The following is a 22,957-nucleotide window of genomic DNA, read 5'->3' as shown; positions in this document are numbered from 1 at the left end:
GGGTAGTTGTCTTAGGGTTATATAAGAGACTATCTTCGTTCTATAGTAAAGTGTGCAGGGATGATGGAGCATCGTGTTAGCCTCTCATGCTCAAATCGCCCAGGAAAATGCTATTTGGATGATTCTTTTTTTTTTTTTAATTAATTTATTTTTTTAATATATGAAATTTACTGTCAAATTGGTTTCCATACAACACCCAGTGCTCATCCCAAAAGGTGCCCTCCTCAATACCCATCACCCACCCTACCTTCCCTCCCACCCTCCATCAACCCTCAGTTTGTTCTCAGTTTTTAACAGTCTCTTATGCTTTGGCTCTCTCCCACTCTAACCTCTTTTTTTTTTTTCCTTCCCCTCCCCCATGGGTTTCTGTTACGTTTCTCAGGATCCACATAAGAGTGAAACCATATGGTATCTGTCTTTCTCTGTATGGCTTATTTCACTTAGCATCACACTCTCCAGTTCCATCCACGTTGCTACAAAAGGCCATATTTCATTCTTTCTCATTGCCACGTAGTATTCCATTGTGTATATAAACCACAATTTCTTTATCCATTCATCAGTTGATGGACATTTAGGCTCTTTCCATAATTTGGCTATTGTTGAGAGTGCTGCTATAAACATTGGGGTACAAGTGCCCCTATGCATCAGTACTCCTGTATCCCTTGGATAAATTCCTAGCAGTGCTATTGCTGGGTCATAGGGTAGGTCTATTTTTAATTTTCTGAGGAACCTCCACACCGCTTTCCAGAGCGACTGCACCAATTTGCATTCCCACCAACAGTGAAAGAGGGTTCCCGTTTCTCCACATCCTCTCCAGCATCTATAGTCTCCTGATTTCTTCATTTTGGCCACTCTGACTGGCGTGAGGTGATATCTGAGTGTGGTTTTGATTTGTATTTCCCTGATGAGGAGCGACGTTGAACATCTTTTCATGTGCCTGTTGGCCAGCTATTTGGATGATTCTTAACATTTTTTAAGTTTGAGACTGTTTTGAGATAAAAACATTTTTAAAAAGTTACAACTGCAGAATCATTCAGCAACACTCAGTGTTAACAAGATAAGAGTAAAAGTTATGATTTGTAATTAGCTATGCAGCATCAGGAAGCTATCTCAGCACAAATCACAGAAGTGTTATGAAAAGGATATCACGGACCCAAACCTGGAAAGCTCACTCTGATAGGATCATTCTGTTATCAGTACTGGTATAGGTGGTCCCCAGCAGGCCACTAATCCTAAGTGTGAAGGAATTAGAAATTCATATCAGATACTACCATATAGATTTTAGAGTTTATTGTAAATTCTATGTTGTTCTCCTAAAATATGGGGTGCAGTGATTCTAAACCATATTATTTTCTAAAAAATCCTAAGCCTTCCATGAAACCCCTAGGTGCACATATTACCGGAATACGTGCAAATATATATTTCAATATAAATTCCTGGACTAGAAGGTCATATATAAGCCCCAAGTGGACAAAATTAAGAAAGTGTTTTTCCATACAGAATTCTGTCTTGCACATTAATCCTTTCTAAACTTGCTATCTATGATATTATACTCAAAAATATGTGGCTAAATTGAATGGTCTATACATATTTATGTAATAAAATTCCCAAATTAAGTCTACAAAACTTGATTATAAATGAAGATCTAATATAAACATTCTTTGGATTTTAGCACAGGAGTGATGCCTTGATGTACACTTAAGGATAAGAGGAAGGTAATTAATAATAAATCACTCTAACTTCAAGAGTCACAAATCTATTTGTACTTTAAAATCCCCATTCTTCTAAACTACAGCTTAATGTTTCTTTGGAAAGTGATGAAATTCACACAGAATCAAAGGATTAAATTTCTTTGACTCACTTTGCTCTCTTGGAGAATGGGAGTTATCAGTTTTAATTGAAGGAAGACTAATTGAGGGATTAATTCCCATTTGTTTAATCCTTTGAAAATTGTTACCCAAATACAATATTATTAATATTTATTCACCACTCTCAAAAGCCAAGCCCATCACAAATATAAACTCCCTATAATCAACCTTTCATTTACAAGTGGGATGAGACTAATTCTATTAACAAAAATTGAAATAAAATGTAAGATTCCAATAATCCCTCCAAAGGTTGCAGCAGTTAAGATCAATGATTATGACAAATATATTATGCTACAGTCCTTAGTAAATTGTTTTATCTAGAGACATTATAGCATACAGAATATACAGAACACAGAATATATAGAATACAGAATATACCAAAATCTATGAGACTTGTTGCATCCTTATTTTACAATTATATAATATTGTTTTCCTTAACTATTCCATAAATATAGATTGGTGTTTACTCTGAACACAACTTCTTGAATCTTCCAAAGCTTATATCAATTAATAGAATCTTTCTTTTAAATTGAATTTTTGCTTTCATTTAATTTTGCTAAAATTTTTTGGAGATATTGAGGGAAACTATATGCATATATGCATATATATATGCATATATTTGTGGAACTTCCACAAATAATCTCTAAGTTTTGCATTTAGATAGCATTTTTCTTGGTTTACCATGACAATAAATAAGATTCCAAATTGAATAATGGACCTGATGTGCTCTTGTAACAGTACTAAAGGAATTTATCAAAGAAGAAGGCCATTATTACTTAAAGCACCATGTGATACTTCTTATTTTATTTTAGATGTTCATAGGACTCTGTAAACTAAATGACAATTTATTTTATCTAAGACCAAAGTGAATTCTTGGCTCCTTTAAGTGGAATTTCATATGATATCTGAATATATCTGCTGTCTAACAAACCAGTCATACAAATGTTTATTGAATGCCTTTCGTAATCTCAACTCACTGATAGATGTTGCACAGAATAGAAGAGAATTTTAAGCACACCATTGCATTCCAAAAATGATTCAAAATGCCATTTTACAGATAAATAAAAAAGAAATAAGTTAGTATGAATTAAAAATAAATGTAAAAAACTATTAAAAATGATAGGGACACAAGGACATAAAATGTTTTATAACCAAGTGCAAAAATGTAAACTTCCTTCCCAACCTCATTCCACGCATTCATTCTCTGATTGAATTCATTCTCTGATACACTCAATCCAGTCATACAACCTCATTATAGATTTGTCAACTACCAGTTATTTGAACTTGGTCTTCTCTTTGCTATGTTCCTCCAGCTTAGAATCCTGACCCTCTCAACTACAACAGTATTCTGTGTTTACTCTATTTGTTCTCCTCCTCTACTGTCTTCAAAGCACTTATCACTTTGGGAAATTATTATTTATTTGATAATTTGTGTATTTATTGTCTCTGGAATTCATTAGAATGTTGGCTACATAATGACAGGGACTCCCTCTTATACTACTGTATGCCTAGTACTTAGCAAAATGTCTAGCACATCTTAGATACTTAGTAAATATTTGTTGAATGAATGCACTAGATATATAAAACTGTTATCATGTCACTCCCCTATTCGACAACGTTTTATATAAACATCAACAAGTTCAAATCTCTTTAAAATTGCCATGAATAATGGCTTCCATAATATGGATCCATTCCACATTCTGTATTTACCTATTGTCCTATATCTCTTAGCCATCATTAATCATATTTAATTAAACACTCTTTTTGCAGGAATCTCCTACATATACCCTATTTTTTCCTACAACATGACCTTTACTCATATGTTTTCCTCTTTCCATCTACACCCATTCATATCACATCTATTCTTCTAGGCACGGTGACAACGTAACTTTTGAGAACCCAAGTCACTTTGTCTTCAGGAGCTCCTTCCACCATCAAAATATTAAAAATTATTCTATTTGTATAAAAACAAGCACAATCCTGGCTGAGTTTGTTATTATATATTCATTACTGTTATATTAAATTTTTATGATATTAAAATAAGTTGAAGTATTTTATCTATGGACTCCTAGAAGTATCATGGGTCCTAGACATTTTGTTTATTGTGTCTTTAGGATAGTTCTTCTTCCAAGCACAGTTTAAATATCAACTCATGTTGAAAACATTTTCTGAGCACACTCCCAATACACACACACACACACACACACACACACACACACACCATGTGCCTTACATTTTCTTTCCTCTATTTTCGAAACACATTCTGTGGGTTTCATTGAACTTAGTAATAGACTGAAGTCAAAGAGTGTAACTAATTTGTCTTTATTCTCCTCAAAGTTTCTGTCATAGAGCTTGACACTTTCTAAGCAACAATGAGTGTCTTTTGATTTGAGATTAATTCAGGTACTAATAATATGGATTCTTATAGTTAAGGAAGTTTTCAGTAAAGAAAACTTTATGTATGTATGTATTTTAAATGTTTATTTATTTTAGAGAGAAAGAAAGTATGTGCACACAACCTGGGGAAGGGCAGAGAGGGAGAGAGAGAATCCTAAGCAGGCTCTATGCTGCCACCGCAGAGCTTGACGTGGGGATCAGTCTCATGAACCACGAGATCATGAGCTGAGCTGAAATCAAGAGTTGGACACTTAACCCACTGAGCCACCTAACCACCCCAAAGAAGACATTATTTAGATGGCCCTAGAGGCATTGTTAAGTGTCAGATCCTAGGTCATAAACTATTGAATATGTAAGATAGAAAGATTTTATGGATCACATCTGCTAGAATAATAGATGATGAAGTTGGGTACATAAATTGGGCCCAGATTATGTAGAACCATGAATTTCTGACAAAGAATTAGGGTCTTGATTCATTAAGTCATGGAGAGATGCTAAAGATTTCTAAGCAAGAAAGCAACATGATGAGAATGGTATTTTTAGAAGATTTATCTCCAGGTTGGGCATTGCAGGGATCAAAGCAGGGAAAGTCAGAGGCAAAGAAACCCGAGAGATTATAGAAGTTGGCCAATATGGCTGGACTATATGCCAAGTTCTGGTTTAGTCTCTTCTTGCTTGGTTTTACTCTTAATTTCATTTTCATGTAAACACAGGCATTTATTCAAGGTTGTCATTTTCTAAGTTACTTCTAAGTTTATTACAAAAAATCATAAACCTATAAATGACTTGATGTATCCTTCATCAGAAACATTAAATATTCTTCATTAGATGAAGCAATAAATGTCTTTTTAAATATCAGATCCAAAAAGTCAATAAACAAGCAATTTTTAAACAAACAATGTAGGTAACTCCTTTTGGTTTAGGCCATAGCAAATAGAAATTGAAAATCATAATGAAAGTAACTATTATGTAGGTGCCAATTTTCAGTAAAAGAATTGTTAGTTACATCATTTTATGTAATTATATCAATGATTTCTTAGTATTACATTAACTCCATTTTATAGAAAAGGAAACTGATATGTTAAGGCAAAGAAATCTGGGGCATCTGACACAGAGCCTACCTGCCTTCCATTGATCTCCTCAAAGAAGACAAAGCATATACGTGATGCTATTATATCAGAAAGTAAGAGAGCTGATGGCACAAAGTCCAAATGGCTTGCCAAAGAAATAAGACCTCATGGAAAGGTTGAAATTGTCACTGGGCTTTGAAACTGTAGCTTGTTCAGAGAACATTTGGATGGAGAAAACAACATGAATACAAATGTGGAGGAAAGAATCATCTTGTCATATGATGGAAAAATGTGTAAAGGGTAGTATCAGAGAAAAATTGGGTGTTGAGCTGGATAGAGAATTGAACTGGATCAGTGAGATATGGCAAGATAGAAAAATGGGACATCAAGAAAGCCTCCAAGATGTATAATTAGAAAACCAAGCGTCTGGTCAAGCCATCCACTAGGAGTAGGAATACGGAAGGAAGAATGCAAGGGAAGGAGGGCTGATGAGGAAAGACACAATGAATTTAGTGTTCAATATGCAGTATTCACATGCAGTTATTCTACATATGGAGTTGTCCAGTTGACAGCTGGTGATGGTAAAACACAGCAAAACAGGAAGACAAGAAGTTCCTGGGGTAATCCATTACCAAAGAGAATGCAGACATTTATCAGGGAAGCCTGGAAAAATATAGCCACATCTTCAGAAAAGGAACATTTAGAAAAAGAACTGTTTTATATATATGTTCTAGTATATATTCAAGTAGCGAAGACATATATACTCAAGTATAGAAGGTCAAGAAAAGACTGTGGAGCTGGTTAAAACAGAAATAACGTGCAATGTGTAAAAAGATGATGTTCAGGTTTTCTCCATCCATCTTGCATAGAAGAAACAAAAGGAAAAGATTTTAAATTTTGCTCTCAGTAGTATTTACAATAGTAATGACTACCCATGACACAGAAGCTCTTTGTATGTAAGGTGCCAGGGATGATTGGTCAAACCTATAGTATGCCAGGTGTAGAAACGGGTCTTTGCCATGTACTCTTGACTTTAATCCTCTCAAAAACTCATGAGATGGTTATGATTATCATCAGGTTGGAGAGGCAGGAATTGAGGCCATACTACTTGTCCACTGGATGGGAGAACTGGTGTTCAACCTCGGATTTGCCTGACCCTAGAACATGCACTCTTACCTACTATATCGTAAACTTCACTAAATTCATGGGCTATAGTACAAAACAGTATGCTGGAGTACAAACGGTAATTAAATGGGTTCCCAATTATAGTTCACATTTCACTACAGTGCAACAAAGATGAGCTCCTTTCCATTGTTCAGTAACAGCGAATTAAAGACATTTAGCATATATTAGAGTAATTGAATACCCCCCAATTCCATTTCTTTTTTTCTTTCCAAACCTTTTAAAGTGACTATAGTGTGCAAGACTACACGTCTTGTCTTCCAATTCTTTTCATAAGGAAGCAGAAGTGAGATGTAAATTGCAAACAAACAAATAAGAAATAAGGGAGTTTCTTTTTCTCTGGTTTTCCTCAGTCTCTGGGCAAATTTCATTTAAATATTTTATGGTACAGTCATTCCTTTCCTAGCTTTCAGATGGTGAGCATTTTAGTCATTATTTTACAAGGCCAACACGTTTGTTGACTGAAGCAGTCATAGAGAGGCCAAGAGCAATAATTCTTATCATTTTATTCTGAGGGAGTGAATCTATTTTATACCATCTTTGGCTACAATGTAAATCTCAGAGAGAATCAGAAGCTAGTCTGTGTTTAAATGAATTAACTTCATACTGAAGTAACCATGATAGTTTGGGCCATAAATTAAGCTGATTTAAAAGAATTCAGCCAGAACATTCCAAAAATGGTTACGGAGCCAAGAGACTGAGATCTTTTACTTTTAAAGGAAGTGGTTCTTAAAAACATTAGCTAACAAACTTCATAGTTTTTGTTATTGGCATAACATTATTGGTGTAGTGTAATTTAGAGCCCCAGAAATGAAAGAAAGCTATACGACCATTATGAGCACACTATAGTTATCTTTCTTACTAAAAGCATATTAAAAACCTTTTTCCCTCGGTTTTTGTCAGGAGAACTGAATATATTTTCTCCTGAAATAATGAAATATAGGGAAAGAATACTTTTATATTAGAAAAAAACTAGAATAATAGCACACATATTTCTTTTTTATTTTAGGTGTTTTAGCAAAGAGCTGTCTCTTATAATTGAGATTGCATTATTCAGGTCTATTAATGAAAATGTTTTTATTAGCTCTCACTAGGTTATACAAGTATAGGTAAAGATACGCATTCCTGAACCTCTTCCTATGTGCTTTTTTTTTTCTATGTGCTTTACATATATTACCATATTTTCTTAATATGGATCCTAGGGAATAGATATTTCTGCTATTCTTACTTGATAAAGAAACAGGTTCAGAGGGGTCATTATTTACCCCTGTGAGTGGTCAATCAGTTTGTGAGGGGCCCAGCAAGAATTCAAACCTAGGTAAGCACTGCTTGGCAAAATTATTATGCTTACTGTATTATTTTATTTTTAAAAAATTAACTTTATTGAAGTATAACTTACATATAATAAACTATATACACTTTAAGTGTACAATTCAATGAGTTTCGACAAATGGGTGCACCATTACGGGAAAGATACAGAACATTTCCACCATCCCCACAAGTTCCATTTGGTACCATATGCCACCTCTTCTTCTTCCCTTCTTCTTCCATTCATAGGCTTTCTATAACTAGATATAATTTTTTTATTTTATTACATGCATGTTCTGTTTAACAAGACAATATTACCACAAAATGCCAAATCCACATTTCTTCGTCTTCTGCAGTAACTTGAAACAATACGGTACTTCTGTTAATATCAGATAATATTACCAAATCTAACACCTTACCAGATAATACAGCAGTTAGTTTAGGGACCAAAGGATCAATGGCAATGGGGGGGGGGAGGAAAAGTGCATATAAATTTGTTTTGTAAAGTCAACTAAGTAAAAAATTAATCCCAGAAAGTGTTAATAAATTTAATATGGTCTTAGGTGCACCAAAGTAATAATACCTGCCTTAGAAGGGTGATCACTAGGTCCAGATAATCTGGACTGCAGAGTCATGGGATCATAAGTCTTCTGTTTTCCAGACATGATACTTTCAGCCTCCTCTATTCTCCTCCTTGTCTATCAGCTTCCCTGCTACCTTCCTCCTGGGGGACCTAAGACTCTCCACACACCTTTCATCTTAGGTCATGAACTGCTTGTTCTGACCAGTGATACAGCCAGCAAGTGAGAGAACCAAGTTGCTATAAGGCTTGGCAAACCAGTGTGAAATGTTTTAGTCCTTTATTATACAATTGTCGTGGTTTAATTAAGAGAAACAAATAATGATTCATAAATGGATGAAGCACTTTGTTAAATAGGAAAACAATAACAACATTCAGATATTTAAAGCAAATGTAATTTTGTTTTCTATGACTGATCTGATTTTCCTTTGAGATCTTCATCTCTTTGGTAAATGAGAAAACAAAACACTTTTTTCAATTCCTGAACTATAATATCTCATTTCTTCCCTATTAAACTATCTCTTCTGGTTGATTCTGTCTTTCTCAGTTAAGGTTTCTGGATGCCCTCTCTTCCCTCATGCTTTTTGGAGACAAATAAATGAACTTTCTAAGGTTGGCAGAGGTTACAAAGAAGGATGTTCAAAAGCACAATGTTTTCAGGAAAATATCTCTTAGCCATAGATGTTCTTTTATCCTCTCACCAGGTTTTGTCTTCTCTCTCCACAATCTGACAGAGCTTATAGCTTGGGCTCCCTACTTCCCCTTCTTTTCTGCATCACATCTTGCTTCTTCTGAAGGGCTTAGCCTCAAAACAGAATCCATTCCACACACCAGGGAAGGAGCAAAAGATCTAGTCAGACCTCTGGCTCCAGATCCCTCTGTGGAAGCTATAGAGATTTGGAAATTCCCTTTATATTGCAGCAATACTAAAATTTTAAGGCTGTTGTCTTGCTAAGAATAAAAAATACAATTTGCAATGCAAAACTTAGTACTGATGTTCTCTCACTCTTTTCTTGTTTTATTCTCTGATGTAGTAATGCTAATCTTCCTCAAGGCAGAGTAAAGCAATATAAAGGATAATATATTAAAAAGAAACATCATATGAATAGATGTATCAAAATATATTACCATCATTTCATTTATAAATACTGTGGAGAAAAGAGAAAGGAAATACTACATCTTTCCTTAATATTGTTCTGAGTGTCCCTTTCTAACAGGGTCAAAACTTGACAGCCAGGAATTTGAATTTTCCACAAATTTATTCATCTCATCTTGAACTATTCTTGAGACACATGTTAAACACATGTTCCAAACACAAGAGATTAATCATTGTTTCTCTAAACAACGTTTACTTTTCTGTCTCCATATCTTTGCTCAAGCCTTTATCACTACCTAGAAGGTCCTTCCTTTTTCATTCATTTGGGCCAACTCAGATCTCATCTCTACCATGAAGTCAGGCAATATTGAAAACTCTCTGTCTAGGACTCTTGCATATCTCTATTATATATTGCATCTCCATTATAACAGCTTCTTTTTCTTTTATGAATTAGAGATACTTCTTAAAGGATCTGTCTCCCACACTAAAGTGCATGGCTGCAGGGCAGGAACTGTGAACAATTCACCCCAGTTTCACCCACAATACCCAGCAAGGTGCCTTATATGTATTACATGATATGTGGCTACAGTTATACATATCTGTGATGTTGGGTGAATGCAAATGAAAGGGAGAAAAATGTCTTCTTCTTAGTTATTTCTTGTAAAATTCAAAAGAAGTATGCCTGGCCTTTTGGAACTAAAAGGAACCTAATATAATAGAAGTCTCACCCACAGTCTATATAATACAGAGGACTTCACAAATGACAGAGAATTTCTTCAAAAAGAAAAATACTTTTCTATCAACTAACATATTAAGAGAGTCTACTTAGAAAATTTGCTTTAAAATCTCTATGACTTTTGCAAATAGTAATGCATTTTCTTATGCCACTTGGAAAACTACATGAAATTAGGTATTCAGATCTTGATATCCAAATATTGAAATAATATAGATTATTTATTGTAACTTCAGAAGAGTAATTACAGTAATTAAAAGGTCAAGGATAGTAATTCAAAGGAAATCAAAAATAAAATCTTAACACAGACTAATTTAGTCTAAAGAGTATAGCTTAAAGTATATTAACATTCTTAAAGAGTGGGAAGGCAAGATGAGATACTGTTTTTAGAATATAACCAGGAATAACTTAAGTAGCCAAAACTGGTGTAATGGATTAGTTAGGTAGAAAGTAATGGCAACAAATTTTTGTTGGTTGGATCGGATAAAGGTCGAAAGCATATTCTGAACAGACCACATCATCTTTGAGACATACACCGACATTTATGTTGACATAGTGATAGCCAGAATGACCGAATGGACCCAATGCCCCCCAACCTTCACATGGCCATGGGGAAAACATATGGAAAATGAAACAAGAATTGTAAGAAATTTTAGAGAGAAATTAAAAATAGCTCGGTAGTCATACAAGTGTTAAGAACCAATCTTAAATAAATAGCAAACACAATCTCATTACACAAGAAAGGATGTAATACATATTTGTTGTAATACACATTTACCAAAGTTGTAATACATATTTACCATATTGCCCAGGAGCATAGTCCTTATCCATTACTTTACACCATCTCTCCAAAGCAGCGTATGGAAAGTTGTTCTGAGTCAGACCATTTAGTGAGAAATGCTCTCTGACAGCAGTGCCAAGGAACATTTTCTTGATGGATATAATCAGTCACAAAATCCTCTATTCCCACTCTCATGCTTCATCCCGTCACTAAATATTATCTGTACTTCTATTATGTGCAAGACTTCATTCTAATTTCCATTTTCCAGACGGTTGAGTCATAGCACCTGTTCTTAAGAAATCACAATCTGGGGCACCTGGGTGGCTCAGTCAGTTAGGCATCCAACTCTTGATTTTGGCTCAGGTCACACAGTTTGTGAGATGGAGTCCCATGTTGCGCTTAGCGCTGACAGCACAAAGCCTGCTTGGGATGCTCTCTCCCTCTCTCTCTGACCCTCCCTCCACTCTCAAAATAATTTTGAATAAAGAGAAAAAAAACCACAATCTACTCTGGGACAAAGAGATACCTCTACTCTAGGAGAAGAAATAAATGCCACCAGAATTTCTTTCAGGGTTTCATAGAAAAGAGATTATCAAATATTCCAGCTCAGTGCTCTGTGCACAATCAATATTGGTCAAATAGATAAATGAATAGATGAATTCATAAATCCAGAAATTTACCTAAGTTCCATCTAAATACATTAGAGATTTTCAGCCTATATCACATCTGAAGCATAAATTAGCTCTATATTACATACATCTATGTACATAAAAATAATGCCTTGCAAGCTTCTATGAGTAATACTGCTTCTTATGATGCTTGGCCTATCACTAAATGTCTGCAACACATGCCATTTTGTGCAGTTTGATAACATGCCTCCTTATATTTAATTATTTAAGACTTTTTAAAAAATTTTTTCAATGTTTATTTATTTTTGAGAGACACAGAGAGACAGAGCGTGAGTAGGGAGGGGCAGAGAGAGAGGGAGACACAGAATTCAAAGCAGGCTCCAGGCTCTGAGCTGTCAGCACAGAGCCTGATGCAGGACTAAAACCCACGCACCGTGAGATCATGACCTGAGCCGAAGTCGGACTCCCAACCGACTGAGCTACCCGGGCGCCCCTAATTATTTAAGACTTTAAATGTAATAGTTTCCTCTTTTTTTCTTCGATGATTCTATCTCCTGGCTGCCCTCCTATCCTTCTGGCTTCAAGTTTTCCATCTCCTTTGTGGCCTTCTCCTCTTGGATCTGTGCCTTTGTTCTTGCCAGGGTTCTGTTCTTGGCTTTCTATTTTCTCCATTGTACATTTTGCTCTAAGTGATAGCATCTGGCCCCATGGTTTCAGCGACACTCTTGTCCACTTACCATTCCCACATCTAGTTTCCCAGGTCAGATATATGTCCTAAGCTGAGACCGATACATCTACCTGAGTACTGGAAGGCTCTATCTGAATGGCACGACACATAGACACCTGACACTGAACAAATCCTATAAATGCTAGTGCCTAAATATTTCTGGATTCCATAACCTACATATTCTGCTCACTGCTACTCCTTTGCTCGAGTCCTTTATTATTTCTCAAATGGATCTGTTCAATATCACTTATCTGATTATTCTATCTCATGCTTACTTTCTCACCAATGCACTGGGATCCATTCTCCACACCACTGAGATCGATCTTTAGAAAACTAATCTGATTTCTTTACTTCCCAGCTGAAAAGAGTTCAATAAGAACGCATAACTGAAAAGATAATTAGCTTGGTGTCTGCTGGCACTTAGGATCTATCCACTAACTACCTTTCTGCCTTCACCTTTGATCATACTTGTTGTTCTCTATAAAACAATGATCAGTGACCTTGCCAGTTTCCAGAATGTCCTCTTTTGTTTCTATATCAGTACAAGTGTTTCTTTTTCCACCCTTTCTCTATCCTTCATCTGATTAATGTAAATACTCATCTCTGAGTTTTCTCTTAGGATACCTCCTTCAGAAAGCCCTCCTGAACCATTGCAGCTTTCTATATACTGCACCAAATGCAGCAGACAGAATGTCATCTGTGATTAATCCTTGTTGTAGGTATGAATGTTTATCTAACATCAATTTAAGGCCTTGAAGGCCTTTTCTTGCTACTGAAAAAACTGACTGCAAAGATGATATAGATTAAAATGACTGTAGCCATATTTGTTAATGGTTACTGATCTAGGGGCGCCTGGGTGGCTCAGTCGGTTGGTTGAGCATCCGACTCAGCTCAGGTCATGATCTCATGGTTCATGAGTTTGAGCCCCACATCGGACTAGCTGCTGTCATCACAGAGCTGGCTTGGGATCCTCTGTCCTCATCTCTCTCTGCCCCTCTTCCACTCACGCTCTCTCTCTCAAAATAAATAAACATAAAAAAAAAGAGTTCCTGATATAAAGTTTCAACCCTAGCTCTCTTAACTACCAATTTGGTGATCTTAAGTGTTTTCTTTTTTGTTTTGTTTTGTTTTCTTTAAACCTCTAAGCTTTTTCCCCTCTAGAGTGGATATAGTTCACTACTTCATTGGCTTTTTATCATATGAAATGAAATATTAAATGTGAATCACTGACTGAATTGCAGGGAATTCAATAATTACATATATGCCATGGTAACTAATGAAATTTAATTTCACAGCACTTTGTGTTAACATTAACCTCCATAGCTCATTTCTGACCTCAGGTATTTTCTTCTACTGACTGTGTATACGGATTCATCTGTATACAAGTTGCTGTTGCTAGTTCAGTAATCCCTCCCCTCCCAGTAGCCTGTCCTCTCTAACTGTTCATCTTCTCTATGTCCCCTAACAAAGTTTTGAAGCAGGTCATCTCATTTATTGATCAAATCATCTCAAAAGGTGGAATTTTGTCAAATATTCAAGAAAAAAAAACACAGTCACTTAAAATTGAATGTCAGATATCACTTCTAAATTTCCTCAACCATTACTCTTGAGTTGGAGTTTCAAAAGTAGAATCACACTAAAGAATGCACCTTGTCTTTTCCCCAGCAGGAGAGGGGAGAGGATATGTGAAACGGCAGCTGTAGCAGCTTTGACGTCCATAAAGGTCAATTAAATTTAAAGATACAATGTAAGTAAAAGTACCATTTATCAATGTGTTATTTACACGTGATTTGTGTCTTTCCTATAAAATCAATAGTAGAGTTGCATTATCACTCACTTAATTTCTTTTTTACATGTATTTATTTTTGAGAGCCAGAGAGATTCAGAGCATGAGCAGGAGAGGGGCAGACACAGAACCCAAAGCAGGCTCCAGGCTCTGAGCTGTCAGCACAGAGCCCAACGCGGGGCTTGAACTCACGAACCAAGAGATCATGACCTGAGCTGAAGTTGGATGCTTAACCAACTGAGCCACCCACGTGCCCTGCATTATCACTCACTTAAAGACAAAATGTAATTACTTTTTATCCAATCCCACTAGTCATTCTTTTATTTTTCTTCTTTCTCATCTTCTTCTTCTCTTCCTTTTCTTTCCAAAACAGTTCAATCTTAAAGCCACTCAATGTAGGTGATGAAGGTAAATATTTGCACAGGTTTCAGGGATAGGAAAGAAAGGGAGTCCCCTGAAAAGTAGTGTTCTGAGTCCAAGCACGGTAAGGAGGGCATTCTTCCCCAACAACAGGCAAGCATAAAGTATCACAACCCAGGATGTAAAACAGGATTTCACATAGGGAAGAGTCTAGCACAAGAGGCCTAATAAGGTAAGAAGGGTATTTATGCAGAAGGAAGGTGGCAATGGTGATGGCATAAAGGGAGGTTGATCAAATAAGTAATATATTTAAGATAAGAGGATCCTGCTTCCGCATTGCAACAGAATTCAGTTCAAATATAGAAAGAAAAAACATTAGAATTAACCTTGTTTTGTAATTGGTGGCATCAATGTGAAATAGTGGTCTTCAATAGGTAGATAAAAATGGAGAAATATGGATGTAAATATGTGTATCATGTGTATACGTGTATATTATGTGTGCATATGTGTGTTCAAATGCATGCATATGTATACTCTAGCTTGTCCACTAAGTGGTATGGGACTAGTGATACTCTTAATAGTCATGAATGTCCATGACTCCCACTCAGATCTTGGCTTCTAAATACCATTCGCCACAGATAGGAAGTAGGGCTTGTTGGAGGAAAGACCAATTTTAGGTCTTAAGGCAATACAAGATGAACACAGAATATCCTTTTGTGCCAGAAACTAAAGAATTGCTCAAAAAACAAATGATGGAAACATGTCAGAAGAACAAAGTAGTAACGTTGAAGGATATTTATTACCCAACTGAGGAAAAATTATGCTTTTGGCATAAAAATGGATGTAGAAGTCAATGGAACAGATAAAGAGCCCAGAAATGGATGCAAACATACATGGTTGATTGTTTTTCACCAATGATGCAAGAAAATTCAGTGTGGAAAGTATAACCTCTTCAGTCAAGATGCTAAAACAGTTTTGCAATATATATATATATATATATATATATATATATATATATATATATATATTGACTCAACTCTTACTTTAAATCTTCACGTCATATTTTTAACAATCATAATGGACCATATACTTATGTGTAGGAGCAAAACCTACCAAATTCCTAGAAGAAAACATAGAGTAAACTGAGTGAACTTCAGTTTAGTGAAGGTTTTATTAAATACAAAGCAAAGCATAGTAGTAATCATTTAAAGTTTTTGAAAAATTTGGACTTTAGAAGCAATTTCCTTCAAAATTAGGGAGAGAACTTGAGTCTAGAATATATACAGCATTCTTACAACTTAATAAGAATAAAACATCCCAAATGGAAAAAAAAAATGTGAACAGATGCTTCACCAGTGAAGATATATGGATGGCAAATGAGTACATGCAAAGATACTCAACATGATTAGTCATTAAGGAGATGCAAATCAAAACCACAAAAAGATAATACTGCACACTCACTACAATGTCTAAAACTTTAAATACTGGTCATACTCAAGTATCAGTGAGGTGGTGAAGCAATCATAACTCTTACACACTTCTGGTGGGAATGCAAAATGGTATAGTTTTTTGGAAAGGGGTAGCACATTTTTAAAAGTCAATAGGGCCAAGCCATTTCACTCCTAGGTATTTACCCAAGAAAAATGAAAGCATATGTTCATACAAAGATGTGTACACAAATTTTCACAGCAGCTTATTTGTAATAGCCTAAAACTGGAAACAACCCAAATATTCCCTAGAAGGTGAGTAGATAAACAAATTGTGGTATAACCATATAATAGAGTACAGCTCAACAATAAAAAAAAAAGAAAAGAAATACCAAAATATCTACTTAAGTTTTTTCATTGGTATCATGCCTTCAACTACAGGCATTTAGTACCCCCCACCCAAAATAATGAATTACAGAGGCAGTTAAATCTCAAAATCATCATGGTGAGTGAAAGAAGACAGGCAAAAAATAAAAGAATACATAATGTATAATTCTATTCACATAAAATTCTAGAAAATATAAACATATCTTTCTATATCTAGTCTATAACATAATAGCCCGTCATCTACAAAAGTGCCATGAAAGGTAAAGAAAGACCAACAAAGTGTTCCAGGAATGTGAAGAAGCATGGCAACTAAATGTGAACAGATGAAAGCATGTTTGCTACTAAGGCATCACTGGGACAATTGGGAAGTTTGAGTGTGAGGTAAGGACCTTGTGGGAACCGCTGACAATATTTGAATGGAATCTGATTAGATGTAGTAATGTGTCAAAATCTATCTCTTGGTTCTGTTTGTATTGAAGTTACATTGAAGAATATTCTGGTTTGTAGGAAATGCTAAAATATTAGGTGTGATAGAGGCACGTATTTGGCCACCTACTCTCAAATGCTTTAGGAAAAATGAAATTGTTCTTTGCACCATACTTTCAATTTTTCTATAAATTTCAATCGACAGAAGGGTAGATAAATATAGATAGGCATAGGTAAAAAGATTAAAATTATCAGGATGGGCTAAAATAATAAACAATAATACTTTTTTCTATACAGCTATCTATTGAAATTTATAGAAAAATTACAGGACTTTTTTCAATAACTCCATCTCTTTCATCTTCTTTCCCTAACTAAATGTCTCAAGATCTCCACCCTACCACCACCAAATGTATATACATTTCTCCCTGGAGGAACTCTGCCATCCTCCCCCAGCAAAGGTCTACAACAAGGTGGCCTCAAGATTTAATCTGACACAGAGATGCATTATTGGTCTACAGAATCTGTGCTTGTTTGTTTTCCCCTATGCTTGTTTCATCATCGTATTTTAGAAGCAGACAGTTCACTTTCTAGTTTTACAGGTCCAGAAATGAAGAGAGATTCTGCTCTAGGTAGATCCCCAGAGTCTTATTTGTATCTGATTAGATGATGATATTTGGGATTAGGGGGTTGATGAGAGCTAGATGAGATTTTGAACTTGAGTTGATGCTGTCATACATGGAGTCTTTGGGGGATGTTGGGATGGAGTGGCTGTATTTCCCATGTGGGATGGATATGAACCTTTGGGGCCAGAGAAGGGACTGGTAGGCTGCAAAATGTACCACACGCCCAGACCCCCTACCCTAGTTCAAAAAGGAAATATTTACAGAAAAACTGTAGAAACTATGAATGTTACCTTTTTCAGAAAAAGGGCCTTTTCAACCGTGATTCAATTAAAGGTCTTGAGATAATCCTGAGTTACTGGGTGAGCCCAAATCCACTGATAAGTTTCCTTATCAGATAAAAGGCAGAGGGATATTTGAGGCAGACAAAAGAGGGCAAGATACAGATATAAAGAAAGGGTGTCATGTGAAGACAGAGTTGGAAACTGCAGTGATGTGGTCACAAGCCCAGAAAGCCAGGTCAGCCACCAAAAGCTGAAGAAACAAGTTGTCGCCTTGATTCCTCAGAGGCAGTATAGCCCTAGTGATTTCAGACTTCTGGCACCATGCTGGAGCCTGGATTTATAGGTGGGCAAAACTCACAAAGCCTCTCCCTCAAGGCATTTATACATTAGTGGGGGAGACATATGAGAAATATATCAGTCATCAAATAGTGATATGTGAATTGATGGGAAATAAAGCAGGAAGAAGAATATATAAATGCTGTTTGGGTTGATGCTATTTTTGCTTAAAACTCTTAATTATCCTCAATATCCATTTTCCTGAATGATACAAGGAAACATGGCTACCTGAATAAAACTATATCCCTCAGCCTCCTTTGTAGCTAGGCCATCTGACAATGTCTTAACCAATGGAATGTGAAGAGAAGCAATGTGTACAGATGCTAAGATACATACTTAATAAAGGATACCTTTCTTTCCTTTCCCTTCTTGGTAGAAATGTGAACCACCCTGAACAGGGACTCTAGGGAATTGTAGAGCCTCCAAATGGAAGGAATCTATGTTCCTGAATATAGATGTTTGGAAGGGGAGGTGACTCCCTGTCTATTTCTGGAATGCTATGCAAGAGATAAGTGCAATTCATTTTTTTAAATCTCAGTATTGGGTCTCTTTGTTTCAGCAGCTAAGCCTGTAACCTAACAAATAAATATTTTAATTTAGATGGTGAAGGCAGGCCTTTCTGAGCAGAGACCAAGCAGACTAAGGAACCAGAGGTTGTAGAGAGGCAGTATATTATGTTGAGCGTTGTATCTGCCCCAGTTTGGGTGGCTTTAAAAGCAAATTTTGAGGTAAAGGTTTGGGTGCAGGTACTTGTTTTGAGAGGTGATCCCAGTAACCACAGATGAAGGAGTGGAGAAAGAAAGGGGGAAAAAGAGATCAAAGAGATCAAACATGCCAATGAGCAGGTCACCCCTGAGAGCCTTGGGAGCGCCATACCATTCAAAACCCTCTGAGGAACTTTAAGGAACATGTCTCAGAACTTTAAGGGGCATGTCTCCAAGAGATGAGGGACAAGGTATTTTACCCACCATACCCAACACCCACAGAGAGTTTTCTCTGGAGGCATTAAAGACCTGGCACCTTTAAGCTTTACCCTGCAAACGCTGAGCAAGCCCCCAAACAATAATCAGAGAAAGCTCTCAGGCTGACAAGTATACAAACCAGGGGCCTGTGGTGGGAAGCTCTGAGCATGTGGAAACTTACTACTTCTCCCACAGATGAATTCAGAAGTAAGCCAAGGGACCATGTGGCAGGACATTAACAGTCCTATAGCAAGGGGCACCTGGGTGGCTCAGTCAGGTAAGTATCCAACTCGATTTCTGCTCAGGTCATGATCTCAAGGTTCTTGAGTTTGAGCCCTGCATCGGGCTCTGTGCTGACAAGATGGAGGCTGCTTGAAATTCTCTTTCTCCCTCTCTCTGCCCCTCCCCTGTTCACGCTTTCTCTCTCTCTCTCAAATTAAATAAATGAAACTTAAAAAAACAAAAACAAAAACTGTCTGATAGCCAAGGTTCAAATTCTGGCTCTTTCACGTACTAGCTGTGTCACCTAGAGTCAGTTGCTTAGCCTCTCTGTCTCAGTTTCCTCATCTGTAAAATAGAGATAATTATAGTACTCACCCACTTCAGAGGCTTGTTGTATTATATATTATCAGAGATATGATGCACAATAATTAGAATACTGCTCTTCATATGGTGAGAGTTATTTGTTAGTTTATTTTTGTCTGAGACAAGAAATAAATTTATTAATCTAAACCATATTTAGGGCACCTGGGTGGCTCAGTCGGTTAAGCGTCCGACTTCGGCTCAGGTCATGATCTCACAGTTCATGGATTCTAGCCCCGTGTTGGGCTCTGTACTGACACGAGTTGTAGCTCAGAGCCTGAAGTCTGCTTCAGATTCTGTGTCTCCCTCTCTCTCTGTCCCTACCCTGCTCTGTCTCTCTCTGTCTCAAAAATAAATAAACATTAAAGAAAAATTTAAACCATATTTATTATTGAATCTTCAGTGTTTGTCACGAGGTGAACAATAGTAGTAGGTATTATATAAATGTTTATTTAATGAGTAGGCAAAAAAAATTTTTTTGACTGCTGCTAGACTTTTTGGATGTATGTAGGTATGTATCAGAGGGAGACCCAGACTGGTCACTTCTCACCCATATCCTCTAAGGACTATCCAGAAGACTTGTATAATATCACCCTAAGATGAAGTTTACTGTGGGGCCAGTGATTAACCTTGCTTCATGAAGGATCTGAAGTATAATTTAATAGAGTTTCACAAGCCTCTTTTCTTGGGTAACTTCCACATTCTCTTGGGTAATTTTCACATTTCATGGGAGGCTCAGTTCTAAATAAAACTAATGAAGTTTCTTGGCAAAATAGAAGAAAATCATGGTCTTGGCAGCTGGTTTTTTAAAGAAACCCTACATGCCAACAGTTGTGCCAGTGGTTAAGAATGGTGCCACTTGAAACCAAGCTAAACTTCAAAGGTTCCAGAAGATTTCCCCAAGAAACAGAAAGCTGAAGAAAGGCCAGGGAGCTTTTGTTACACCTATGGAACAGAGCACAGAATCCAGATGTAAGTACTGAGAAAAGAAAAGATGATACTCTACACGGCCGGCAACTAGAGACACCAGTGGCCCATCGTGGAGGGTAGAGGACACCTAACGGAGATGAGGAAGAAAATGAACACGTATTGAATGTCTAATTAGGCCTCAAAACCTTGCACTTATAAGTTACAGAAGCAGGGCACCTGGGTGGCTCAGTGGATGAAGCATCCAACTTGGGCTCAGGTCACGATCTCGCAGTTGGTGAGTTTGAGCCCTGCATTGGGCTGTGTGCTGACAGCTCAGAGCCTGAAGCCTGCTTCAGATTCTGTGTCTCCTTCTCTCTCTACCCCTCCTCTTCAAAAATAAATAGAAAACATTTTTAAAAATTAAATAAAGTAGAAGTTGTAGAAGTGTTTTCATCTAATCCTCATGATGCTGTCTTGAATAATATTATGCATTAAGTCATGTTAATCTATCTCACTCCCAAATCCATGCTCTTTGCAGGCAATTTTAAAGGAGGGAGGGTGTCATATGGTCCCTAAGTATGAGCTGTGAACTATACCCAGAATGCTATGAGCAAACTACTGAAGAATTTGCAAAAGTGCACGAAAATGAGAAAAGCCTTATAACTCTATGGCTGCCAGATCTTGGTCATTTCAGGAACTCAAAAGCAAGGCCGGAAACATCCGTGGGCTTCATCCCTCTACAAGTATCTTCATAGTTAGGGTAAAGCTTCAGAACATTCCACAAAACAGAGAAAATCATAATAATGTCTTACCAGATGTCCAGGTCAATTTCAGATTCCAGAAACGGCACGAGAGGTCCTGCGATGTGACACTATTAGAACTCAAGTTCTCCAGAAAGGTGAGGTGGTAAAAGCTTTGAAGCCAGCAGTAATTTCATGGGAAATAATGGTCGTGAGCATTTACTCCACTTTCGTTTGGTTCAGCTTTGCACTGAAAGTACTTCAACAAAGAATCCGTATGAGCCACAAAAGAAACAGATTTTGAATTTAGGTAGACTGCACCATATAGATAAGCATCTCAGTTTTGTTTTGTTCTGCTTTGCCTTTTGCCTTTTCGGTCAAAGGGTTTCAGTTTGTTTCCGTTTTTTGTTATCATGGTTTTTGGAGGCGGTGCTTGTATAGTTGTTTGTTTTGACTATTTTCCACCACTGGGAAATACAAATAGGTTAAGGAAGTGAGATCAAGGTTTAAAGCTCTGTTAAAATTTCTTCAGAGATGCTGGAGAAGAGAGAAGTGCCAGGGTTTGGAGCGTGCAACTGCATCCAATAACAATATCTCAATTGTCTCAGCAAGCACAAAGGAACAAGGGGCAGTGCTTTCCTTTCAGATACTTGGTCTGCAAAACTTCTTTGGGCGGGTTTTCTTTGTATTTTCAGGCAATAAATTTCCTGATGACATAAACCTCGTCATCTTGTTTCACGTTGTGGAAATGCCAGGCCAGCCTCATGTGTTGTTGAATTAGGGAGAAAAAAATATTATTTGGATTTCTATTGACAACAACAAAAAGTTTTGATTGGATTGAGCTATATAAAATTACTGATACTGAGCTATTTTTTTTTCAAAGCTTCAGAGCTGTATTTTTTTTACAGCTTCCAAGTTGCAATTTCCTATGACTCAGAATATTGAAGCAATTTCCTATGAATAAATTTCCTATGATTAAAAGTATTCCTGATGCTTTACTGGGAATAAGTGATTCCCCCACTAATATTTCTATAGCTCAGTAAGATTTTGGAGTATACTCTTGATTACAAAAGTGAAATACAATTATGGTATGAGAGACTATCATCTAAATTTTTGGAAATGGTAGTATTTGTAAAGCATAACAGAGTATTCTAAGCATATTTTATTAATTTCTGTTGTTTATATAGCAAGTATTATTAACCATCTACTGTAATATGGTGCTTTTAAAATATAGGGCCTAGAGTCAAAATTCATGAATTCCAATCCTGGTTTCCCACTTTTTTTTTTTTAATTTTTTTCATGTTTATTTTTGAGAGAAAGAAAGAGCATTAGCGGAAGAGGGGCAGAGAAAGAGGGAGACACAGAATCTGAAGCAGGCTCCAGGCTCCAGGCTCTGAGATGTCAGCATAGCGCCCAACAGGGGGCTCAAACTCACGAACTGCGAGATCATGACCTGAGCTGAAGTCGAATGCTTAACCAACTGAGCCACCCAGGTGCCCCATGGTTTCCCCACATTTAGAGTCTCCACACATGAAGACACTTAGGTCTTCATGTCAAACGTTCTTTTTCTATAAATGGGGGCCACAATGAAGCCATCTGACTCATTGAATAGTATGAATTGAGTAAAATAACTGCACCTTACAGTACCTGGCTCATAACCACCACTCCGCAACTGTGGGCAAAACAGGTAAGCCTGTTATCATGGAGCTTACAGCCTAATAAGGGAGACACAGACACAAATTATCACAACTGTCATAAATGTTATGA

At 36.7% G+C, this 22,957-nt stretch overlaps 1 long non-coding RNA gene across 1 annotated transcript in view; it reads right to left on the bottom strand.

Moving 5' to 3' along the window:
• LOC109261334 (uncharacterized) overlaps window positions 1–21,790 on the bottom strand; it is a 46,128-nt gene extending 24,338 nt beyond the window's left edge. The window contains exon 1 of the long non-coding RNA XR_002077342.2: window positions 21,263–21,790. This is a non-coding gene — a long non-coding RNA (uncharacterized LOC109261334). The remainder of the gene's footprint in view (window positions 1–21,262) is intronic.
• Window positions 21,791–22,957: the final 1,167 nt, after the last annotated feature.

This window comes from Panthera pardus, unplaced genomic scaffold (assembly GCF_024362965.1).
Source record: "Panthera pardus isolate Hobbes unplaced genomic scaffold, ASM2436296v1 HiC_scaffold_16, whole genome shotgun sequence".
Classification (NCBI taxonomy): Eukaryota; Metazoa; Chordata; class Mammalia; order Carnivora; family Felidae; genus Panthera; species Panthera pardus.
The sequence above is the reverse complement of the archived record's forward strand: the minus strand, read 5'-3'. Positions and strand labels throughout refer to the sequence as shown.